Raw genomic sequence first — 10,682 nt, 5'->3', positions numbered from 1 at the left:
AAAGGGGAAATGATAGTACATCAGCTAGACATATACAGTACGCTAAAGAATTGTATTGTAAAAATGTGTTAAACAGTCTTGCAAATGATGTGTCGATAGGTTTTTACACATTTAGTAGATTTGTTTGGGATATAAACAAAAAATAATAACTTACTTTTACATGGGGAATATCTCCAGGATATATAGGTAACCCCTGAAATCTCGTTTGAAAGGTCCTATTTCTGAAATACTAGGTCTTTGTACGTGATGATATCTGGGGTATTATACCTGGACTTCTGATTTTGCGGAAGCAATAGCCTAGTCCTCGTATAATACTCTGCACATGCTTTATTCGTAAAGCCTCCCCTTAGCATAAAAAATGATGAAACATTGCAAAATGCTAATCATGTGCTGGGGATCAGATGATCAAAGTCTATTTGCAGAACATGTCTGGATCATGAGGGTTGGGTAAGCAGAAGTTTGAAAAAGTGATGGGTAAATTGCTTAAAAGTTCAAAAGTTCATTAACTTGAACTTAAAATTGTTTCGGAAAATCAGCATCTTCATAATCTGGTCAGCCAAGGTCATTAACTTGGACTTGGCAGGCTAAATAGTTGAACAGGGTCATTAACTTGGACTTGGTTAACTGGGTGTGTCGGTAAATTTTGAAAAAGTTAAAAAATTAAAAAATTGAAAATTAATTTCGTTTGAAATATTAATTCCGTTTGAAATGGAATTCAGTTTGAAAGGTAATCCCGTTTGAATCATGTTAATTCCGCTTGAACAGAGTTTCCGTTAGAGAAGTTCAAGTCACTATGAAGAAAGAGATGAAGACCAGACTAAAGACTCCGGCAATATCCAAGGGGGAGTTTGTTGGTGCACGATGTCTATAGCCTATGTCTTAAGTCTAGGTCATAATGTATAGGGGTCTAAAGTGTCAAATATGTAAAAATTAGGGTTGTTTATGTAATTCCGCTTGAAATGGTAGTATGTAATTCCGCGCGGAATTACAATATGTAATTCCGTTTGAACTGTGTTATCATGTTTCAAGCGGAATTAGCTGGTCTATATATATGTGATGTTGTCTTCTCATTTGGCACGGAATTAGGTGTGCTGTCACGAAGTGCTGCTGAAATTCCACCGTTTAATCAAGTCTATTATTGAATGAGAAACTTGTTTTAAAGAGAAATACTCTGTTTTCTACTCAATTCTTACTGATTCTAAGCTGTTTGTTTGTTTCCGCCACTCAAACAGTTGTGTATTGCCTCTGATTGACTCATTTGGTCGGTAAAACAATCCTACACATATATACAATCACATTCTAATTAAATCATAGACCAATCAATCCTTAAAACAATTATCGGACCAAGAATGAAACCTACCATCCAGATATTCAAAAGAAAATATATAAAATTTGACAAATGAAATTCGGTCACCACAAAATGGCATATCTAGTTGGTTGACACGTATGCAAAATTACATCAGCTCTACTTCTCATTGTATGAAATTCGGTCACCACAAAATGAGTTGAAATGCTCGAGTCTAAAATTCTATGACAGCAAATAAATTCAACTGTAATTGCCTACTCTCAGTGTATAACAAAAATTCTGTACTTGAGTATTTGCTGAAACCTGAGATAAAAAGAATAATTATATAAATAACTCCTAATTTCATTACTAATCAACACAAGATATGAAAAAATAATTAAAATAACAGTACCTCGGTAACAACATCGCGTGCAGTGTCTGAAGACCATCATCATACTTCCTCTCAAATGTCATATATCTCACATTAACCCTAATCTCTCACACACACAACATCACGTGCAGTGTGTCTAATTGACCAACACCATTGTCAGAATGCCAGGCTCAGATTGTGCATAAACATGACAACACCATGGCTGCAAGTGAGGTTGCATGAACAACCACCATCCTATAACCTTGCCATGCCATGATGCTATCTTCATTCAATTTTTACTCAGATCTACTAAATCATCATAGCCTCATCTTTACCGTTGCTTGAAAAATGCACTTTGCATTCATTTTTATTCACAATCACAGTCAACACTAAATGATCCAGGTTGTAATCAATACATAAACAGAAACCAATGTAAATGCGGCTGCAAGTGTTTTATTATAAACTTTATCTACTTTTATATAAAAGGAGAAGTAAAGCAGATGTAAAAGGAGAAGTAAAGTTGATGTAATTTTACATACATGTCAATCAACCAGATATGCCATGTAGGTTTTGCTGATGTCATAAATAACAATTAAAATCTTAATATATTGTATTAACTTTTTTTCAAATCAAATAATATATAAAATGTATATTAGTGTGTTTTAGAGATATTGGAGGGAAATTTGAACTGCTTGGGGGAGTGATATGCAGCTGCAAGTGTTTTAGAGATATGCAGCTGCAAATGAAATTCGGTCACTACAAAATGGCATATCTAGTTGGTTGACACGTATGCAAACTTACATCAGCCTTACTTCTCCTTTTATGAAATTCGGTCACCACAAAATGAGTTGAAATACTCCAGTCTAAAATTCTATACTTGAGTAGTTTGCTGAAACCTGAGATAAAAAGAATAATTACATAAATAACTCCTAATAGCATTACTAATCAATACAAGACATGAAAAATAAATAAAATAACAGTACCTCGGTAGCAACATCACGTGGAGTTGGTCTAATTGACCAACACCATTGTCAGAATTTTGGCTCAGATTGTGCATAAAGATGACAACACCATGGCTGCAAGAGAGGTTGCATGAACAACTGCCATCCTACAACCTTGCCATGCCATGATGCTATCTTCATTCAATTTTTACTCAGATATACAAAATCATCATAGCCTCATCTTGAAAGGAAAAGAAAATTGCACTTTGCATTCATTTTTATTCACCATCACAGTCAACCCTAAATGATTCAGGGTGTAATGAATACATAAATAGAAACCTTGCTAAATGCAGCTGCAAGTTTTTTTTCTGGCCAAAAGCCCCTTCCTACCATAATCACCACCTAACGAAGGAAGATATAAATAAGCAAACTATTCATACAACTTGACATACAACTGGAAAATTATCATTCAGTTACAGTTAAAATAACTTAAGGAAACTGCAGAAATGTAATAATAAAACGAAAATAACTCTTCAAAACAGGTAATAAATTTAGCAAAGATACATGTAAATTACTAACAAAACAACTATCAATTACTGTCATTACCTCATGGTATCAAAATTTATTATTTATAATTTCCAAATTATAAATAATCTACAAATTGCAAACTTATATAAGTATTCTACAACAGTAAATGATTCATCCACATAATTCCTCATGTAATCAAATTGCAAATTCAAACATTAAACAACCATAAATTATGGTTTACTAAACTAATACTTATCATCAATTTGCAGTTCTCAGATACACATATATACAATCACATTCCAATTATCGGATCAAGAATGAGACATACCATCCAGATATCCAAAAGAAAATAGATAAAATTTGACAAATGATTGCAAAATGTCAGACCTGGCGTATATTCGGAGCGACGTTTGCTTCATCAGAAACACATCTAAGTTAAAGGAAAGTGTCCGGAACCCTAGCTTCCTACCAAAACACTCTGGGAGCACCGTCAACCCTAGATTTGTCAGAAATCACCATAATTTTAGTCTCAGGTGAGAAGCATCTCATCAACATCATTGAATGAACATGGATTACAGCCAACGGTACCTAGGACAGCCGCGAACGGCCGCCGGCAACGATGGTTTATATGTTGCAACAACAGGCCAGATCTCGCCATCGTAACCTCAGATGATAAAATCATCTTCATCGGTATGATCATCCAGCAAGATCAGATCCGTCCGAAACATATCTGATTTTCACATCTCCGGGTAGATTGAATTTGAAGATTTGAAGAGAAAAAAAAAAGAGATTAAAGAAGAAGAAGTTGAAGAGACGCAGGTTGTGTGTGTGAGAGATTAGGGTTAATGTGATATATATGACATTTGAGAGGAAGTATGATGATGGTCTTAAGAGACAATAAATGCAAATAACACTTCCCCAAGCAGTTCAAATTTCCCCCCAATATCTCTAAACACACTAATATATATGTTATATATTATTTGATTAGAAAAATAATTAATACAATATATTAACATTTTAATTGTTATTTATGACATCAGCAAAAGTTACATGCCATATCTGGTTGATTGACACATAAGCAAACTTACATCAGCCTTACTTCTCCTTTTATATATAAGTAGATATTAAGAGTAAAGTATAATTTCAGTCTCTGAGGTTTACACCCAATCACAGGTTCAGTCCCCATTTCAAAAAATTCAACACTTCTCTCTGACGTTGTCAAGTTAATTCAATTAAGCCCTTGTTCCAAACAACCGTTAGTATAATGTTACCATTTTTGTTAAAAAACTTTTATGTCCCTTAGGGACTGAAAGTTCAATTCGAAAAAGAGGCTCTTGTTTTATAAACCCTGCAACTTTAGAGCAACCACCATCATCTTCATCTTCAACATCCTCTTCAATGGTAGCCGCAAGTCCATGGAATAGTAATACTAGTGGTAGGTCCAATGCAGTATTATATTTGACCCGACTCATTTCCAGAAAAAAAAATTTACGTTAAAATGTAGACAATAATAAGTATAAAAACATATTATATTTGACCCAACTCGTATCCGGGAAAAATTTATGTTGTAATGTAAATCAATTTAAATTTATACCGACATGTACATATTTATAAAAACGTAAAATTTGATTACAAAGTTTTTAAAAAGTCAAGGGTTATAAGTGTTAATACTGAAAGTTGAGTGTTAAAAAATAAAAATAAAAGACAAAAAGTAAAAAAGAAAAACCAAAAATTGAAAACACTTTTCACAAAGTTTGGTAATTTTATTATAGTTAACTAGTATTAAGCTCCTCGCGTTGCGGAGGGGGTGCAAAACCAAGCCAAGTAACACCAATGTTATACCACTGTCAGCCAATACCAATACTGCAAAAGCTTGTAAAAACAAAATAATAAAAAAGGAAAAAATAAAATCGAACGAAAAGCAAGCGTAAAATCATTGAACCACATACACCCGTTGTGGCGTGTTAATGCAAAGAAATTAGTCAGAAACGTATAGCATAGGAAACATAACTAAACTGATCTAGACTTGCGACAAACATGTCAAACAAGAATAAATACACGCCTTGCGGCAGGCATGTCAAACGAAAAAAAATTGACAAAAAAACGTTGAATCCCACTCGCACATTGCGACGTGTTAACTCACAAAATTTAGAACGAAACGTAAAATAAAAAACTTGCGAAAGATGAAAATATGGGAAACCAACGTTGAAAGTAAAAAGTATTTGGGTTAAACTGCAAAAAATGAAAAGCTTTAGATTAAAAGTAAAAAAAAAAAATTAAAGAGCTTAAATTGTAAAAGATGAGAAGTTTTGGGTTAAAAGTAAAAAATCAATTTTTAAACCATTTAAGCATAGGGTACAACGCTACGAAGCACAAAAAAAATATAAATTAATAGTATGGAAATTAAAATTTCGGTTACATTTTTATACTTAATAAATCTGTTTTTTACTTTTTTCATAACGATAATATCACTAAATAATCAAAAATATAAAATAATACCTAATTACTTGTTCTTATAAATTTAATGTTCAAGCAACATATATCCGAATTTTTATTAGATAATAGATATATTTATATTAATTCAAAAGATATTAATAATTTATTAGATATTAGATATATTAATAATATTATTAATTAATATTTAATAAGTTGAAGTAGAAAATGCCATTGGAGTCTTTTATTAATATTTAGATTAAATTAGATTTAGATAGATAAATATATTATTATTAATTACTTATTTGTAGTTATATTTGATGATATAATATCAAGTTAAAAAAATATTTTTATTACGTTGCCTAAGACTGCGGACGCGGGAGGGGGGGGGGTGGGTTGACATGTGACACTTGTGGGCTTCATCAGTCCACACCCAAAATAGTGGAGTGTGGAGGGGGCATGGCTAGGTTCCGTGGGGTGCCATTTGGCACCTATTTTTCTTTTTCTTTTATTCATAGTATTTAATATATTAATTTTAAAAACACCAATTTAATTAATATTAAATAAATACAAAAAAATACATTACATCACAAAAAAAAATCAATCGTCTTCAATGTTGTCAAATCTAGGAAGTGTTCAAACATGTTGTACCAAACCAGCTCCAAGATTTGCATTTATTTGCCGTGACTCGATTAGATTTTGATTGTGCGTTCTCTTCGTTAGTAAAATTTAGTAAGAATTGGTTGATTTATATACAATAAAAGTTAAATATTTTTTTTTTATAAAATAGACATTGGCCAACGGCTAGCTCAACGGTCACATGAACTCAGCCAATCCCAGCCATTCACATCATCTCCCCAACCCGCCCCATGCCAGGCTTCATATCCACGTCAGTGGGGCAACGCCACTACCCACGCTGGCTCGGTGTGGCTAAAGCGACGTTACTTGGCTACCCACGCCCCCAACCCAAATTCATACCCCGCGGTCTTAGATCACATTACATTATAATATTATTATATTATGTCATCATATTATAATAAACAATATAATTACTTATATTCGTGAGTCTAAGCTTGATATCTCAAAATCAAAATGCTTATTAAGTTACTTTTATTCTTTTATATATACCATGAATATTGTTTAAAGTTTTTTAAGTATTTGTTTTGACTTTTTTATAAATATATATTTTTTATTAATTTAAACCCCCCCCCCCATATTATATTTGCATTTTATATACTTGAATTTAGGTGGCCCGAACACATAGTTTTAACTTCATTTTTATTGGTTAAGTTAAACATTTTTTATTTTACTCTTAAATCTACACATTTATTAACTAACTACGACTACTGGATTATTTTTTATTCTTACTCTTAAATCTACACATTTAGGCAAGATTTGCTAGATTTGTACCTTTTTGAGAACATGGTCGAAGACAGAACTTCGTGGAAACATAGGATTAAGGTTAAAGATTTTTAGGAGTTTGGCCTGATTTTTAGCTTAGGTTCCTGTCTTATGAGTTCATTTTTTTAGTTTCTATGAGGTGTGATAAAGTTTTTGTATATGTATATATATAGGTTTTCACCTATTCTCGGTGTCGTAGTTTTACTAACAAGCACTTACTTATTTATGTGTTTATTATTATTTTTATCTCTATCTTTTGTAGTAGTGGAGTGATTATATATGTTTTTTTAGAAGCTTATGTCTTGGTTATAGTTTTTGGAGCCGAGGGTCTCACTGGAAGCAGCCTCTGATAGAGGTAAGGCGTGCCTACATCCTACCCTCCCAGACCATATCAATAGCTTCGCTATAGTTGTGATGGTTGTTATTTTTTGGATGGCTAGATCACCGAGTTAGGCTTTTGGCCTTTGATCACCCAGGTCACGTGTATGAATCCCGCAGTTGGTATATTATTGCTAATTTGAACCAAAGACACAGTCCCCCCCCCCCCCTCCGCAAGATTCGATACTGAGACCTCCCAGGCAGGAACCCCACACAAGTAGGTAAACCTTCCCACCTCCTCCCAAACCAGTTGGTCTCGGAATCATTGGAAATGAATACTTCATAGCGAACTCAATTACTTGAACCCTATTTATCAACGTTTTTTGTTATAATTTCATTGTGAAACTAACTTGATAAATATTATTAACTGCTTTTTAAATCTTGAAGCATAAAAGTATTCACAATCGAACCTTCATATTTATTTAAGAGCATCCTTTATATTTTTTAAATTTTTTAAAGTGATTGTTAGTGGAGGAGAGAAAAAATGTTACTGTTAAGCATGAAGGGTCATTATTCACCCTCTATAACCTTTTAATATTTTTTGAAAGTGGTTATAAGCAGTGTTGTAAAAGTCGGATTACTCGGCCGAGTACTCGGCGAGTACTCGGTCCTCGGACCCCCTCCGAGGCGACTTCCTCCTAGGCGGTCTCAATTAGTCGGCCTCGGGATTACTCGGCCTAGTCGGCGCCTAGTCGGACGTAGTCGGCCTAGTCGGTCTAGGCGGTCAACGTGGTTTGTTGACTTTTAATCGGTCAAACTCGGTCAAAATCGGCATACTCGGCCTTGTACTCGGACTACTCGGCCTTGTACTCAGACTAGTCGGACTTGTATTCAGAATATTTGAACTTCAAACATGTTTCATTTTAAATTATACTCAGTTGACATGAATTATGCTTATTTTAACACATAAATAATATATAAAAATTAATTTTCTTTATATTTACCATGCCCGTGTACTCCCCAAGTACTCTCCGAGTACTCCGATTACTCCCAACTCCCCAGTCGGCCGACTAGGGACCGCCTAGCGACTTTTACAACACTGGTTATAAGTATACCAGAGAAAAAAAGGTAATAAAATAAAAGTATATAAAGGTATTATTTAATTGAAAAGGAAAAAAATAGTGTCTTTTAGTGTGATTATAAAGATGGAATAGAAAATCGATTGTAAGAGCATTCACATCCATTCCATCAAATCTACCCTATAATTACAGTAGAAACAACTATATTTTCTCTCCCATTTCAATTAAATAATATTTTTTATAATATTATTATTATATTTTCTCTTTCTTACACTCATAACCACTTTCAAAATATATTAAAAAATTATAGAAGGTAAACAATGTCCCTTCAAATATACAGATAAATAGTAATATTTTCTGTTTTTTCACTCATAACCACTTTTTTTATAATATAAAGATCACTCTCACATAAATTTAATGGAAGCCATGTGAATGCTAAAAATGCTTTAACGAACATAAAATTCATCGAGGCAACGAGTATGTCTCCAATTTGAAATTCCCTCGAAATTTATTTTTCAATGTTATCTTAATTCTCTTGAACCGTAAGGAACATAAAATTCATCGAGGCAGGGGCATGTTTCCAATTTGAAATTCCCTCGAAATCTATTTTTCAATGTTATCTTAATTCTTAGCAAGTCTGTGGGGACCAATTTGATGTAAGACGATCGTTTAAAACAACAAAAAAGAATATGTTATAAATATTTAAGAAGAGAGCCAAAATCTTATTTTAATTATATATTCGACGACCAATTATTATATTGAACTTCCAAGTTTTTTGATCTTTTGCTATAGCTTAAAAATTCCGACGACCTATTATTATTTTTAAGTTCCAAGTTTTTTGATTTTTTGCCAAAGCTTAAAAAATGAAGTTTAAACAACATATAACTTTTGATTAGGGCCGTAAAAGAACTGAACGAACATAAACAAGGACATGTGTTCAGAACTGTTCATAAACACTTATTGAACGAGATTTTTTGTTCGTGTACGTTCATTCAGGAAGTGAACAAGTTCGTTATTTAACTTCAAGTAATGAACACCAACGAACCTGCATGAACACAAACAAACGTTTTGAAAACAATCGAACACAAACGAATGTTCATGAACACCAACAAGCGTTTTGTGACCAAAAATGAACACAAACGAACATATAATAAATATACAAGATTAGGATCAAATACAAAGGGTAAAATAAGTAAGAAGGGTAAGAAGCATTATGGTCCATTGATCTTGGATTTGGAGGGTTGGGATTAGTTTTAGGAAAAAGAATATAATAGAAGGACATAAAAATGATCCTACATTTATGAACTTTCTCTCTCCACATGAAAGACACATGACAATTCCCCATCAATCCAAAACGTCCTTAAATTTTTATACGACATTCTTTTTAAAAGAAAATTTCATCATAATAACAAGCGTTTTTTATCTTTAATATGAGTATGATATTGTCATATAAAAATAAAATAAAAAGAATTCATTTTAACTGGGTTTTTTTATTGTGTTAAATGTTCTGCTCATTGTGTCTTTCACCTGTGTTTTGGTCATTAAGTTTTTACGAGGGTTTCTATACATTGTATTATTATCAAAACTTATTACACAATGTTAATTTGGATTCTATCCATTGCGTTTTTTATAAGAACCTATAACACATTGTATGACATAATGAAGATGGTATTATATCTAAGTTTTCTATACATTGTGTTATTTACATCGTGTTATAAGTTCAGGTCATTGTGTTTAATCTGCTATCTATTTTGTTTTAATCTGTTGTTCATTGTGTTTTTAATCTATTGTCCATTGTTCAGGTCATTGTGTTTAATCTGCTATCCATTGTGTTTTAATCTGTTGTTCATTGTGTTTTTAATCTATTGTCCATTGTGTTTTAGTCTGTTGCCCATTGTGTCTTTTATCTGTCTTTAGCAATTGTGTCTTTTATCTGCTATCATCAATTGTGTTTTTAGTTTACTTTCCATTGCAATTTTTAGTTTGATACTCATTGTGTTATATGTTATGTCAATTGTGTTATACGTTATGTCCATTGTGTTTTAGTCTGTTGTCTAATGTGTCTTTTACCTGTTGTCATCGATTGTGTTTTTAGTCTACTTTACATTGTGTTTTACGTCATATCCGTTGTTTAATACGCAATTGGGTTTTCGATTTTTTTTTGAAAAGTATAAGAATATGGTACTTGTATTAAAGATAAAAAGACGCTCGATTTTTTTTAGACAAATGATGTATAAAAAAGTTACGGATTTTTAAAGAATGGGGGGGGGAGTAGCATGTGCATATTTTTTTCTCTTGTGGACAAAATTACTCTTCCCACTTGATTC

Source organism: Helianthus annuus, chromosome 1 (genome assembly GCF_002127325.2).
Source record: "Helianthus annuus cultivar XRQ/B chromosome 1, HanXRQr2.0-SUNRISE, whole genome shotgun sequence".
In the NCBI taxonomy this organism is placed as follows: Eukaryota; Viridiplantae; Streptophyta; class Magnoliopsida; order Asterales; family Asteraceae; genus Helianthus; species Helianthus annuus.
The sequence above is the reverse complement of the archived record's forward strand: the minus strand, read 5'-3'. Positions refer to the sequence as shown.